The sequence below is a fragment of the Strongylocentrotus purpuratus genome, unplaced genomic scaffold, assembly GCF_000002235.5.
Source record: "Strongylocentrotus purpuratus isolate Spur 01 unplaced genomic scaffold, Spur_5.0 spur5_scaffold_3, whole genome shotgun sequence".
Classification (NCBI taxonomy): domain Eukaryota; kingdom Metazoa; phylum Echinodermata; class Echinoidea; order Camarodonta; family Strongylocentrotidae; genus Strongylocentrotus; species Strongylocentrotus purpuratus.
The window spans coordinates 17,909,479-17,925,040 of NW_022145609.1; the positions used below are offsets into that span (position 1 = coordinate 17,909,479).

Here is a 15,562-nt window from a genome sequence, read left to right on the forward strand (position 1 = left end):
CACTGATAACACGTAGGGCCGTGTATCTCAGATTTGACATTGTTAAACGATCCCTTTAAAATGTTACTAAATAAAAGAATAACACTTGCTGTTAAACATAATATAAACTATGACAAAGATAACGGAAGAGATATTAAACAGGATAATTACAAAGCACTTACCATAAGGAGCAGAGAAAATAATGATCAATGCCACACCAGTCAGCGCTATTTCCCCCGCCATGATGCTCTCATCAACCATAGATGCCAATGATTAACTGAAGTAATCGCAGGCCAACGTTAAGGGATATTGACATACGGGGGGAGGGGGAGGGGGGGGGGGGGGGGGGGGGGGGGTAAGAGCCCCCCTTTTTTGTCCCGAAAATTTGGTCCACCGATATTTTGTTTAGTTGGGGGGGGGGGGGGTAAGGCCACCTTTTTTTGGTAAACCTTAAGCACAGTTTTTTTGTTTGTAATCTTTTTTTTTTATTAAAAAAGAAATTGAGGGTTTTTTCCCCTCCAAAACACACACGTATGCGCCTGCTGCAACCCTATTCTTTTAGACGTCAATCCTTTAAGAGATTGCAAGGAATGGTATGGTGTTGCTTTTATTTCTATAACTAGAGTCAGATAACCTCCTCTCCCCAAAATAATTTTTCTACCAACGCCCCTCTATTGTATAATGATATACTCTTGTACAATATGAATCATCACCGTTTACCATTTATATATTGATTCACAAATAGGTCTAGAGTTCAGAGATTATCAACGAACGCAGACAAATTTTAATCGTTGATCTACATGATTGATAAGAGACGAAGAGACTAACCATGACGAACCTGTAAAAGTGATGGAAATGAATAAAATAGATAGTATACAAAACGGTTTACCTAGCCCTAAACCTACAATTACCTTTTTTCGTTTGAAGTTCGAAGTTTAAATGTAATACAATGTCAATAACATGGATGTACCTTTTTAGTCAATACAATAAACGGTTAACAACTGAATTATTCAAACCCCTTATACATTTTTATGTTTTTTGTGTTTTTTATATCTCAAGAATGAAAGGTAAAATTGCTCACTGACATATTGGCAAATCCGGGCCACTAACGCATAAGAGGCTGCGTTTTAAACGATAAACAGTATTACAAAAATCCATTTAGTATCCATCGTAAAAACCTAATGTATCTCGAATATTGATGCGATTAACCACAATATTATGGATTTTCCCCTATATGTGACTGTCGAATCTGGAAATTACCAGTCTAACGATATAGGGAAAATAATCAGGCATATCAAGAGCGAAGAAAGTGTAAATAGATTTAATTATTAAAGAGCCATCTGCGAAGTCTGTCCAACCTGACCGGTATACGACGGCAACGTGCGTTAATTTACAGACTAGCCATGAGTACGTGGTTTCCGAGTGTAGACTACGACTAAGAGCACCAGTCCGTTGATGAGTGCATGTCAAAACAATAAGTCAAGATGAGGTGAGGGCTGATGAGGCTTCTACCACGCACGGCCTGTGCTGCCTGGTCCTATAGGGAAAGTCTGCTATACAAGCAGCACGCATATAGTCTGTGGCTGTAACATTCACCTTCGTGGCCTACATCCCTCATTCACTCCAAAATCAGACCAAGATCAGATAGGGATGATCCTCTTGAGATCTCCAAATTAAGCAATCTAACTAAACTGTACTAAATCTTCAACCCAGTTTGGTTCTCTCAAAAATAAACTTCTTTTACAAATCTTCGTATTCCTCTAATGCCAAAACTGTCACATCAAACTCCTTTTATCCTTTTATCAACATTATCCCCATCCTTTTCACACACACATACAAAGAGAAACACATGCTAAACTAGAGAATCCCAGTTAGTTAACCTAGGTGTAATCTAATTGCCGCCAAACACATCCATTCAGCTAGCACATGTCTATTACATTATCTGCCTATTCAACTCGACAGTGTCATGAGGGGTTAGAATGAAAGAAATTCCAGACACATTATGATAGTGACATAAAGTTTAGCGTAGTTTACTCATATTCAAGGTGATATGATTCATTAATTTGTACCTTTTTAAAATTATTTGTACAGGGTCCTGGTTTAATGACTGATACACCTTCCCTGCGCGCGCACACACATACACACATACATACAGACACCCCCCTTCAAACTGTTCAAACAATGCCTCTGCACATGACTGTACCTGAAATAGATGATTTAATTCAGTCTGATGTTTACTTTAATATTTGATATCATAACAATTTATGACTGATACCTCGTGAGGCATGATCAAAGTCTGTAATATGAGTCAGTGGCGTAGTTACGGGAGGGGGAACGCACCTGCCCCTCTCCCACATCGAATGGAATAAAGAGCGAAGGGATAGAAACAAGAAAAGGGAAAAGAACGTCAAATGATATAATGAAGTGGATTGCTTGAAGATGCTGTTCAAAGAGTATGATATTATATGACTCAGTAACGTTGGGACAACATGATGAATCCGAAATGAAATCATCAACAAATGCAGTGGGGATGATCCGATCTGCGTCCTTGATGTAGCGTGTAGCAGGGATGAAAAAGAAATGGAGATACGAGTGAGAGATAGAATACATACGGTTAAAGAGACTGAAAGAGAGTATGTTTGTGTTTCCGTTTCACTTTGAATTGTCAAATTGTCCCACTCTGAACATGCAAGGGATATATCCGCTCCCAGCTTAGTCAATCTTCAATCTTCACCCTCTTATTTTGCCCATCTAGTAGCGTTTTTCAACCGGGGTGCCGCAAGAGTATACTTTTAGTTATAATTATTAAATGGATATTTTTGAATGACTACATCTCCGTACAAACAAAGTATCAGAAACGTAAGAAACCCAAATATATATCACTTAAGGTAATTTGATGAGGAAAGAATAATATATGAGAGATGGTAGAGTACATTTTACCTCGCTCGCATTATTAAGGAACGGGATAGTTTCTGGCAAAGAGCTCCAAGAATATCACTAAATTATGATCTGACGATATTCAGGCACCTGTTTGCCCAAATATCGTCATGATTCGAGCAGCAAAGCTACCGAATATAGCCTGATTTATTTCATGTGTATATCGAAACGAAGTTTATACTACAACGAAAATTCAACTTTTTCCTTACAGTTTCACTTCTCGCAAAATTCACAAATTAAGATGATTTCTAGCAACGAGATGACCGAATATATAATTTTTGATTTTGTTTTTATGTAGTGTATATTGATGGCTAAATAAAAGAAAATGTCTACACTAAATGTGTTATTTTCTTATTTCTTCTCTTTCGCTCGCTCGGCAATATGTGCGATCAGGAGATTACTTTTTTTAGTGAGAGGCCATCACGGCCCTTATACGAAAATGTGCCCATATGCGGTTATGTATACGAGGGATGGAAAACACATCCTCTTTCAATTGGTCAATTGTGGATTGGGGTGTCGCGAAACTTCTTTAAGAGTGCCATGAAGAAAAAAAAAGAGTTGAAAAAGGGTGATCAAGCAGACTGCGATGTCACCCATTGGCGTATCGAAGGGGTGTTTTGCTTGTTGAAACACCCCCCCCCCCCTCTTGGCAAACTGGGGGTGCTTTAGAATTTTAAATACATACTTTTTATGTAGGCTATATCATGTGTTTACAAATGGGGAAAAACGGGTAAAAGAAAAAGATGGTGACGTTAATTTGACCTCTAAACAAACACACCCCAAAAAATGCCCCCCCCCCCCTGGCCCCCAACAAAAATAGTGTTAACCCCCCCCCCTAATCCTCCTCCCCCGGTAATTCACCGGATGGCTAATTTGCCTATAAATATTTTCTCACGAATTGGTTAAACCCCCCTCCCCCCCCCCCTAACTAATCCTGGATACGCCCTTGATGTCACCCAAGTGAAGATTTCAGTCTTTTAGACATTTTCTTTTGATAACTGGATTGCATTTTAAACATAATACATTTGTAAAACTATTTTTTGTGTGTGGAAAAGGTTCCGGTCTCCCGAAGCATATACCAACAGGAAATGTTTCATCAGCTCAATTATATTTTCGACCTTAAAATTGAACCGCGACATCAGAAAGATTATGTGATTTTCAATCCTGATTTGCGGAACATTTCTGTCGGTATGCCATCTCATCATGAAAAAAACACAAAATAAAATTAAAAAACAACCAAACAAAAAACGCCCTTGTATAGCAAATAACTTATTAAAAGATATTAAATATAGACCTTGAACATGATATAAGTATGATGATGACTTGACTATCCTTAAAATCAGGTAATGTACAGTCTTATGTAGATGATCCATCTGAAAGGAGCCTTTTACATGCAATGAAACGTTGCTTTTCTTTCCGTTGCATCTACAAATGAATACATTTTCGGTGTTTTTTAACGTAGCACTTATATGTCTCCCTCTCCCTCTCTCTCTCTCTCTCTCTCTGAAATCTGAAATCTGACATCAAGTGTTGGAAATGATGATTGTGATGAAGCATGATATTCCCACAACATTCAAATGAACTTAACCACATCACAACCGTCGATCAAATATTCGAAATCCAAATACAATAAAATCAGGAAATGTGAATTTGCCTCACGTTTCATAGAGCCAAGTCCAATAGGAGATATTAAAGGTTTGTATCATGGTCTGTTTAATCGCAAATACTATTTAAAGCTCACTTCAAAACAATTAGAAATCCGTAAAAATGTATCTGCTAACGTTTTTTCACATTTGCTCTTTTCATGAGTCCATTGGTAATAAGCTACTAGTAATCGTCAGCTTTTATGGGCTATCCTCTGAACATATTTACATGTATTTCCTGTGAATATTATACAGTTTTCGTGCTTTTAAATCAAATCAAATCGCACGCATAATATTTATTTTTGTGTTATTTGACATAAAGTTTTAATAGCTAGGACATGGAATAGATAACGATTTAATGATTAGATACATAAGCCATATGAAATGTAAATTTATTTACTGGCCTCTTGCCTTCAACTTTAATTTCACTGAGATATAGATTTTCGATAATTCTAGTGAATATTAATTATCCTTATATTTGTGTTCTGCATAAGGTGGTCTCTTCAGACTTCAATCCATACAAAGGATTTGAGAAAAGGCTCTGTATACATTAACAGTATAGAATGGAGTAATTATTGACCACTAAAATGTTGAAACACAACACATGTATTCACAAGAGTGAAAGTTTATGAGTGCCGTCAGTTGAATCAGAAACAATTTAACTGCTATGTACCTTTAATTCCTTATGATGTTATCATTATACAAAAAGAAATGAACAAACATACAAACATAAAGTGAGGCCTGTACACTATTACCAGCTGCAGGAGATATAAATTGAACAGCCAGATAGAATATATCTCTTAATTATTACTGATAAACATAATTTTCTTTGTTCATTCATTAAAGAGAGATTATAAATTCCGAGGAAATAATGAATAACACACTGTGTTTTGCAGATCAGAAATGTTAAATCAAAGGTAATATTCCTTCCCCATTTAGTATTGAAATAAAGAAAAATATTACTAAATGGCAGAGGGCATGGCGCATCCAAAACTAACAAGTGAACTTATACTCACTGAGCAAGACATATTATTTGCATGTTACATATACTCCACTACTAGTAGACCCTACGTATACAGGCAAGGTTGTCTTTAGGCACATGCTTTGTAGTAAAGAGAAAGTAGAGGTCTTAATAAAACATTGCCATAGCATGTATGATGTATACCATGAATTGAATGTTATGACATTAATTTCATCGAGTTTTCAAATGTCTTATACTATAATAATAATAATAGTATTTAGCATTTATATAGCGCCTAATAGCTCTAAGCGCTTAACACATATACTTTTACCCCGATTATTGGATTCAGTGCTTGCCCGCACACATTGAGTGATTTCAAGTTGGGTGTTAGTGTTAGTGTTAAGAGCAGTCAAGGGCTCTTAAATCGAGCTAAAAATTTGCTGATTTTTTTTTTGTTCTGATGAAATTAAGAGCCCGATACCGATATCAACATCGATAGCTTAACACCAAGGTGCCGTCATCGCGATCGCTGCACAGACTTGATTTCACGACGATGATTTCAAAATAGTACATTAAATCTAAAGATATCATGAAAGCTACACAGAATAATTTACACCGAGTTTTTCTCTGGTCTTTTATAAAACAACTCATATTACAAAAAAGAATATATGAATCACATAGTAAAGGACCTGTTTCACATATTTGTATTTGATTGTCAGACAATAAATTAGCGTCGTTCGTGCGTTGACTGTTTTGCAGGTTTAACACTAACACCGAACTTGAAAAGAACATTTGCTTAATCCCTAGGGGCTATTGTTAGTGAATAGGACATTCGTACGTAAAATATTAACACCAGCCACACAGGTCGGTTCAGCAGACGACAATTTTGCAAAATCGTTAACACTAGCCACCGGAAGTTGACGATATTCTGAGGTCAAAGCTTTAACACCAGCTGATTTCCATTTCGGTGTTAGGGCTGGTGTTAGTGTTTATTAAACACTAACACCAGCCCTAAACACCCAACTTGAAATCACTCACTGTGTGCACAATCTCCACTTCCTGGGGAGCATTCCAGCCAGGCGTTACTTGACGTTCAAAAACTGTTTGGCCAACAATGACGGTTGCATACTACCGGGTATCCATTTAACACCTGAGTAGAGAGTAGCAAGTGCAGGTTAATATCTTGCCAAAGGATATTAGTGCCGTGTCGGGATTCGAACTCTCGACCTTTGCATCTGCAGTCAAGCGCCTTAAATGATCCGTGAACTGATCCAGATCCATATATATGCATGTACGCTCCATTAAATAACACATAATCATGGTATACGCCAACATAATTTAATTCCTTTTTTTTGTAAATACTGTATCTGATTTAAGACTTATTCGAATTAATGCCCGTAGTAAAATATGAAAATTACAAAATTTGATATTTATTTGATACACTGTCAAATAAGTTTTCAATAATCGTCATATTAGAAAGCTTGATTTCTGGACAACAAGCTATTTGTGTATCAATTACAGGGTTATATATTTATACATTTGGACAAACTAGGTCCAGACAGTGTAGTAGGAGGTGTTGCACTATTTATAAAAGACGATATTAGTTCGAAATGATACCTTGAATATATATGATGATTCAACTTGTGAATATTTGCTTGTTGATCTCAAACTTGGACTTTACTTTGAAATACAGTGTTGACGTTATTTGCAGAAAACCTAATTCTTACATCAATAATTTCTACATTTCTATAATGATTTTCTTTTTTAACGTATTTTGTGAAAAACATGATTTGATAATAACTAGGGATTTGAACTTATGCTTTAAGATTATTCAACTTTAATGTAAATAATAGCAGTCAAAATACATCACTCATTATATCTTAATTGTTTATTTAGTCTACGGAATTTTAAATCTCCAACTCATGAAATATTTGATACTGCACCGTTATTTCACAATATATTTGTACACCTTAATCATTCCAGATGCGCGAGTAGAACCATTGGTACTGATGTTACTGATCACCTGCCTGTGTTTTTATGTTTTAATTGTAAACATCAAAGTAATAATACAAAACATTTTCAATCCTTCAATTGGAAAATCGTAAATGAGAATATAAAATTGTTTTGGGGTGAGAACAAAATAATGTATGATAGGTGTATTTCCTTAACAACTTGTTAAGTGTTTACCTCTGGTGCCAAATAATGCTAAGAAATTTAAAATAAGGAAACCTTGGATAACTGAAAGTTTAATACTATGCATCAGAAACAAAACCAGATTTTACAACGAATTCGTTCACAATAGGTCATCTGTAAATGAACATAAGAGATGAGAGAAATTGGTGCTAAAGTAGCGAGTTCAAAGCTAGATGTACAATTACAGATAATCTGAAAGTTTGATTGAAAACGGACCTTTATTAATGATACAAATTAGGAAAATCTAATCTGATCGATTCCTTAATTATCCGAACTATAATATTACAATTTAATTACATTTTTAGATGAATGGAAATAGTAACAAAGCAATAAATTGGCTCTATATACCATTTCAGACATTTAAGTGTTGAAATATGTTTAATAGCCTGTCTTCTGTCTTTTCTTCATGGAAAAACGGTTGGGAAAATTCAGAGAAAACAATAGACATATCTTTGTGATTTGATAATTTTTTTCAGGATTTGTTTGCATGTTAGAGGGTAGTACAGTTAAAGGAATAAAATAAGTAACATTTCATACAAAAGTAAAACAATTTTTCATCAACCTTCAACAATGTTACCGAGTCACTTTAAGAAAAGCGAAAAAACATTAATTTCATTTACAGTTTGGGCATTTTGTGAAAGGATATCAGAGGTACATGGAAAACAATTGACACAATCCAAATAAGTATATTCCCATACTTTCTCCGTAATTTATCAAACCTTGTGAAATGATGGAAAATTAAAAAAAATATTGCAAATGAAGTTAATTCATTCTTTATCATGTCGTTTTTTTCGGTTCCGGTTTGAATAATATAACTCAACTTCCCTGATAGCAGAGACTGGTAAATATCACGTCATATTTACGTCTTGTACTACGTCTTTAAGACGACATAACACGACGTCAAAAAGACATGATTTTGCACCCGCGCACGTCGTCATGAGGACGTCATATTTTGACGTGATTTTTACGTCTTATTAGTCAAAGAAAGACGTCTTTAAGACGTCAACTTGTACCTTAGGAAGACGTCGTATGGACGTCATATTTACGTCTTACTAGTCAAAGAAAGACGTCTTTAAGACGTCAACTTGTACCATAGGAAGACGTCATATGAACATCATATTTACGTCTTTTAGTTGAAGAAAGACGTCTTTAAGACGACATAACACGACGTCAAAAAGACATGATTTTGCACCCGCGCACGTCGTCATGAGGACGTCATATTTTGACGTGATTTTTACGTCTTATTAGTCAAAGAAAGACGTCTTTAAGACGTCAACTTGTACCTTAGGAAGACGTCGTATGGACGTCATATTTACGTCTTACTAGTCAAAGAAAGACGTCTTTAAGACGTCAACTTGTACCATAGGAAGACGTCATATGAACATCATATTTACGTCTTTTAGTTGAAGAAAGACGTCTTTAAGACGACATAACACGACGTCAAAAAGACATGATTTTGCACCCGCGCACGTCGTCATGAGGACGTCATATTTTGACGTGATTTTTACGTCTTATTAGTCAAAGAAAGACGTCTTTAAGACGTCAACTTGTACCTTAGGAAGACGTCGTATGGACGTCATATTTACGTCTTACTAGTCAAAGAAAGACGTCTTTAAGACGTCAACTTGTACCATAGGAAGACGTCATATGAACATCATATTTACGTCTTTTAGTTGAAGAAAGACGTCTTTAAGACGACATAACACGACGTCAAAAAGACATGATTTTGCACCCGCGCACGTCGTCATGAGGACGTCATATTTTGACGTGATTTTTACGTCTTATTAGTCAAAGAAAGACGTCTTTAAGACGTCAACTTGTACCTTAGGAAGACGTCGTATGGACGTCATATTTACGTCTTACTAGTCAAAGAAAGACGTCTTTAAGACGTCAACTTGTACCATAGGAAGACGTCATATGAACATCATATTTACGTCTTTTAGTTGAAGAAAGACGTCTTTAAGACGACATAACACGACGTCAAAAAGACATGATTTTGCACCCGCGCACGTCGTCATGAGGACGTCATATTTTGACGTGATTTTTACGTCTTATTAGTCAAAGAAAGACGTCTTTAAGACGTCAACTTGTACCTTAGGAAGACGTCGTATGGACGTCATATTTACGTCTTACTAGTCAAAGAAAGACGTCTTTAAGACGTCAACTTGTACCATAGGAAGACGTCATATGAACGTCATATTTACGTCTTTTAGTTAAAGAAAGACGTCTTTAAGACGACATAACACGACGTCAAAAAGACATGATTTTGCACCCGCGCACGTCGTCATGAGGACGTCATATTTTGACGTGATTTTTACGTTTTATTAGTCAAAGAAAGACGTCTTTAAGACGTCAACTTGTACTACAGAAAGACATCGTATGGACGTCATATTTTGTCGTGATTTTAACGTCTTATTAGTCAAAGAAAGACATCTTTAAGACGTCAACTTGTACCATGGAAGACGTCGTATGGACGTCATATTTTTTTCTGGTCTTATTGGTCCAAGAAAGACGTCTTTAAGACGTCAACTTTTACCCAAGAAAGACGTCCTACAGACGTCGTGTATACGTTGTATGGACATCAAATTTTGACGTGATATTTACATCTTACTGGTCATTTCGATGTACCTTTTATCCTTACATGATCTTTACGTCTTTTGTGTCCTCTAAATGACATCTATATGACCACCTGATGAAGGAAGAAAGTGTAAAAGTCACTTCATGAATACATTCTGAACATTCACACAGTAAAAATAGAGCAACAGATATTGCATCACATAATATATACACATGCCAGACAGAAAGTAATTTTCATATTTTTAATGTTCATTTATATGGTATGAAAATGGATAATAAAAATATAGAATACTTATGTTTATACCTTCTTCTATCTAACTTGTCTTCTATAAATACAAAATCTTTCCATCACCATCCTGAAACTTCTTCCAAAACATGCTGTATAAATACCTAGTGTATTTCTGTCAGTCTCATAATTGATTTTAAGAAAGTTAAAAGGCCATCACAGAGATATTTGTTTCGTTATAAATTGTGCTATTTCATTTCAAATTTAATTCAGTTACAAGAAACTATGATATATATTGGCTTAACTTATAAGTCTTGCGGTTGTGAGAAGCAGGTTAGCAGCATAGAGACTAGGTAAAGCTACACTGATACCCGCAGTTGTTTAGTAGACAAGAAAACATCAGACTGGGGAAGTTCCTCATATTCAGCAAAACAGCATAGTGGAAAGCTGGGCATTCATCAGTGCAGCTCTATTTCTTCTCCATGCTGCAACACTGCTCCTCACAACCCCAATACTTTAATGCAGATAAAGACTATAACATAAAACAAAAGGTTGTTGGAAACAATTCCTGAGCATGAAAGATCAATACTTGTTACATACAAGGGGAATATCTAAGTTTATGGCAAGAATTCAGTATAAAGTATAAAACTATACAATCTAAATCACACACAAGAGAAAAATGGCACAAATGATAAACACATGGCTTAGCTAAGTTATTTCTTACACTCAAAAGGAACAAGTTGGCAGCAAGGGGAACAGGGACAGCTTCACTGATACCTGCAGAGTTTTCTGATGATGGTTGCTTGCCCGTTGAAACCACGATGTTCACATTTGGCGATACAGCATATTGGAAAACTGTGCAGATATCAGCTCAACTGTACCTATTTTCTGTGCTAGAAACCTGCTTCTTACTGGCACATGACTTAAATACAAGAAAAGGCATTAGTGGCAACATTCATATTTTATAAATATCATCCAAAAAAAATTGTTGCAAATACAGAAGCTGAAGTTCAAGTATAAAAATACAATTTCTATCAGATAACATTCCCGCCAGTACGAGTGGCTTTGTTGGGCAATTCCAAGGTGACTGTGCAATAATTATTCAGAAGATATTTCCAAGTTTAAGATAAAATAGCAAACATGCTGAACAAGTTTAGCACAAAGAGATACATTCTATTGCTAATGTCACAACATTCATTTGGCACGTTTGAAACTCCTGGGGGGAGTTTCACAAAATATTAATTTAACTTAAATTTTAACAGCGAATTCAATAAAGGTAAGCCATATAGTGCTCTCAAAATCAGAGATACAATCCAAGAATTTTATACTTTTAACTACCAAAAAATTCTCAAACCACAAAGATATTTATGGTTTTCTTTGAAGGCGCCACTGTGTGTCACTCTTTAACACTTCATTCTCCCAATAAATTTTTGAATTTTCCCCCAACCGTTTTTCCATGAAAATAAGATATAAAACAGGCCTTTAAAAATCTAAGGTATTAGAGCCAATTCTTTTCTTTGTGATGATTTACATTCACCTAAAATTTAATTAAATTATAATAATATAGTTGGAAGAATTAAGGAATCGATCAGATCAGTTGTTCCCAATTTTTATCATCAATAATGGTCTTTTTTCACTCAAACTTTCAGATTATCTTTAAGTGTACATATAGCATTGAAGTCAATACCTTAGCACAATTGTCTCTCATCTGAACAATTTTACCACGTCCCGTTAAGGCTTGCTCAGATATGATGCTGCAAAACAGTCAAAATCGAGTTTTTTAAATGCTGACATAGAGTTCAATACGCTTTACATAGTGTATATTATTAAAAAGAGCTCACTGAATTTGCGCAGTCCGAAACATACAAAGACACGCACCGGTAGGTCCTTTGTTGCCATTCACTTTACACATAAAACCAAACTGCATCATTTTTGAAATTTGTTGGAGGTTCACGTGCCGTACCTGAACAAGTCTTAATTGCTTAATAATGGATTCGATTTGTATTGCATTTACCTCACTCAATTTTTCTCTATTACCAACTTACAATGTATATATAATTTGCAACATGTTTTAAGAACTGATATGAAGTGGATGGGGTGGGGGGAGGGGGGTGAGCATGAGACATTATGAAACAGGTCAACTTCATGAATAGTAATTACAAATATCCTCAAAATACTGGAATCTTTTAGACTTTTACCCAAATCGTTATTATGTCAGTTCGTAAATCCTGTAATTCATTAAAATTGCAAGTAACACGACTGGAAATTTCAGTTCTACAGCTTATCCATTCAGGTTTGTGGCTACACCTCACCCCTCCCCCTCCCCCAATCTCTCTCTATAAAGTATAATGAAGTGAAAAAATAACCTTTCTCTAGCAGTAAAGCTATCGGGTGAGTGTAGATCAAATTTCACGAAATATTCCACTTCAGCTTGGACTTGTGGGTTAGCTTTTGGGTGGAATCTCCTGCATTATGCACTGTTTTCAGATCCAAGGAACATAGACGCAAGGAATTCTAATGCATGAATAAAGCAAAAAGAAAGGAATACAATTTAAGAAAAACTTTCATATATTTTAAAACTGGAACGTAAATAATTAATTCTGTCAGAAAAGTACTGCTTGGTAAGATTTATCAGAAATAATTTCTTATTGCTCACAAACATAAAGTCAACACACCTTTGGGTTTTAAACATTTGTGGGCAATGCAAAACGTGATTCAGGATTTTGTTTGGTTAATTATCAATACAATTCTAGTTTCAGGGATGCCAGTTAGAATTGATCAGAGGACCTGAAAAATCACCTAGAATGAGCTAGCTTGTACACAAAAAACCTAAACTATGGTATGAAAATAACTCCTCAGGGCCTGAATTCAGGCTATTGCCTGAAAACTGGCATTCCTGTAGTTTGCTGATGAGGGTAGAATGAAAGCTCCTTGACCTATGCTGAAGGGTAAAAAAACACTGTTTGAAACTCACATAATATTGTCGGTTATTGCAACATACCTGCAGGTTTTAGTGATCTAAAATTAATTGAATTATAAATATATTTGAAATGAACCATTATGTAGTGTCTAATTCGTCAGTGTCTCAGTGATCATGCACAATATGACAAATAAATGTACAGAAATAATACAAGTACATGTACACATTTACCGATAATGGCTTCACCTGTTTCAAGAGGCTGCTGATCCTTAGGGAAGTAGGGAACATCCACAAGGTTGAGAGAAAGTAGCATTTTCTGCATGGTTTCACATCAATATACTGAGGCCACAATGTGCTTTGAATCCACTTCTTTGACGAAAGATGTTAAAAAAAGATGCCTACAAATAAATGAGAAAATGAATAAAGTTAAAACAAAATGAAAGGTTGATAATGTATGCATGTGCAACACAAATACTACAAGCTTCTTTGAACAGCCTGTGGGGAAAGAATTTTGTTTGCCATTTACAGGTCTAACCGATTATTTCCAGATAAGATTTCTGTATACGGTAGCCTATAAGCTAAATTTGCTGTCTAAAGACTGTAGAAAGAAATTGTTTAAGGTTACATGTTTGTGACACAAGTCACTGCTTTATTCCTCTACGTATCGACACGCAATATTCAATTTTCAAACATCTGGGCCTGGGCCGGTACTATAGTACACTTTCTCACAGGTTTCACGGTAAACCGCTGCACATTACAAGTGCATACCGATGGTGGTTGCGGGCTGGTGCACGCCTGTGTGAAGTTATCTACCGTACAATGAGGAGGTAGATCACTTCACGCAGACTTACGTGACCCCGCAACCCTCCATCTGTATGCACTTGTATTGTGCAGCGGTTTGCCGTGCAACCTGTCAGAAAGTGTATACTACAATCAACGTTTTTCCCGAAAAATACTCCCCCCAAAATAAGAAAAATTGACCAGAAACAGGTTAGAAACATAACGACTTTTAAATCATGACTGGCATTATTTGAACATTTCATGAATATTTGCTTGATTTGGGGTAGGCCGATCTAGACCTATGTTTTAGATTTTTAGGACTCTCACCGGCCACGCCATGGGTCACTGGTCAAAAAGTCTGGATATGATTCTGAACTAGTAGTAGATCTACAGTATTGCTTGGAATAAAGGAGTGACTGCATGTATTAGACTTAGGTGTGACTTAGCAGTAGACCTACCTAGTGCCAAAACTTTCATCAGTTTGCTTCTCTTATTTTTCTGCTTTCTTTCAGTTTTAGAGCAGTTGTATATTCGAGTTAGATTTCCCTTTAAAGCCATGCAGCCCATGTGTAGGCAAATGAGTAAACTTTTTTGCTTTAAATGATGCCCCATGCCATGCATCCCATCAATCAAAACCCTACATAAAAATACATATATGGGATCATACATTTCGAATCTAGTCAGCAAATGTTGAAAGTCCGAGCTCACTATCACTGACATAAGATCATGCATTACAGTAACAAAGAGTCTACATATCAACTTTTCAGAATAAAAAACAGTAACTATAGATTTATGTACTTTTCGTAAATAAATTAGGTAATTCTAGGACTTACCCATACTGTAAATTTGCAGGAGAAAACGAGAGTATTCAGGAGGATACTTCTTGCAACGGCTTTTTCACTCTGAATTCAAATACATTACATACACATCGTATAGTGAATGCAATGCATTGTAGTCCTACGCATTGCCTTGAGTGCTGAATGTACCTGTACACACACGTACGTACACATTCCCGTTTGAAATAGCAAACTAGATGCGAGCATGTATAGTCTTGATCGATATTGCAGACCTTGGTGTGAAATTGGTCCACTATTAATGACTAATGACATTTGAGGGGGGGGGGGGGGGGGGGGGGGGGGGGGCGGGGGGGGGGGGTTCCCTATTTTTAATTCTAATAATTGCCCTTTTTACTTTGACTTATGCTCATATTAGATGTTGTAGTCTTAACCCAATTATTATCTTGAAAAAAAAGTTATTAGAGACGTCACAATGACGTCGTTATAACGTCGTCCTTACGACAATAAAATATCTTGGAAAAATAGTCTTTAAAACAGGTCATAATGACG

The 15,562-nt window shown here is 36.0% G+C and overlaps 1 long non-coding RNA gene across 3 annotated transcripts; it reads right to left on the reverse strand.

Moving 5' to 3' along the window:
* Positions 1–10,202: 10,202 nt before the first annotated feature.
* LOC115928671 lies at positions 10,203–15,325 on the reverse strand. 3 transcript variants are annotated; one of them, XR_004066158.1, is made up of 4 exons: positions 15,050–15,325; positions 13,668–13,834; positions 12,883–13,030; positions 10,203–10,402 (listed from the first exon to the last, which is right to left on the reverse strand). It is a non-coding gene; the product is annotated as an uncharacterized LOC115928671 (long non-coding RNA). The 3 variants fall into 3 exon arrangements; XR_004066156.1 differs by lacking the exon at positions 10,203–10,402 and having other exon boundaries at positions 12,307–13,030; positions 15,050–15,319; XR_004066157.1 differs by lacking the exon at positions 10,203–10,402 and having other exon boundaries at positions 12,307–13,030; positions 13,683–13,834; positions 15,050–15,173.
* Between the last annotated feature and the right edge of the window lie 237 nt (positions 15,326–15,562).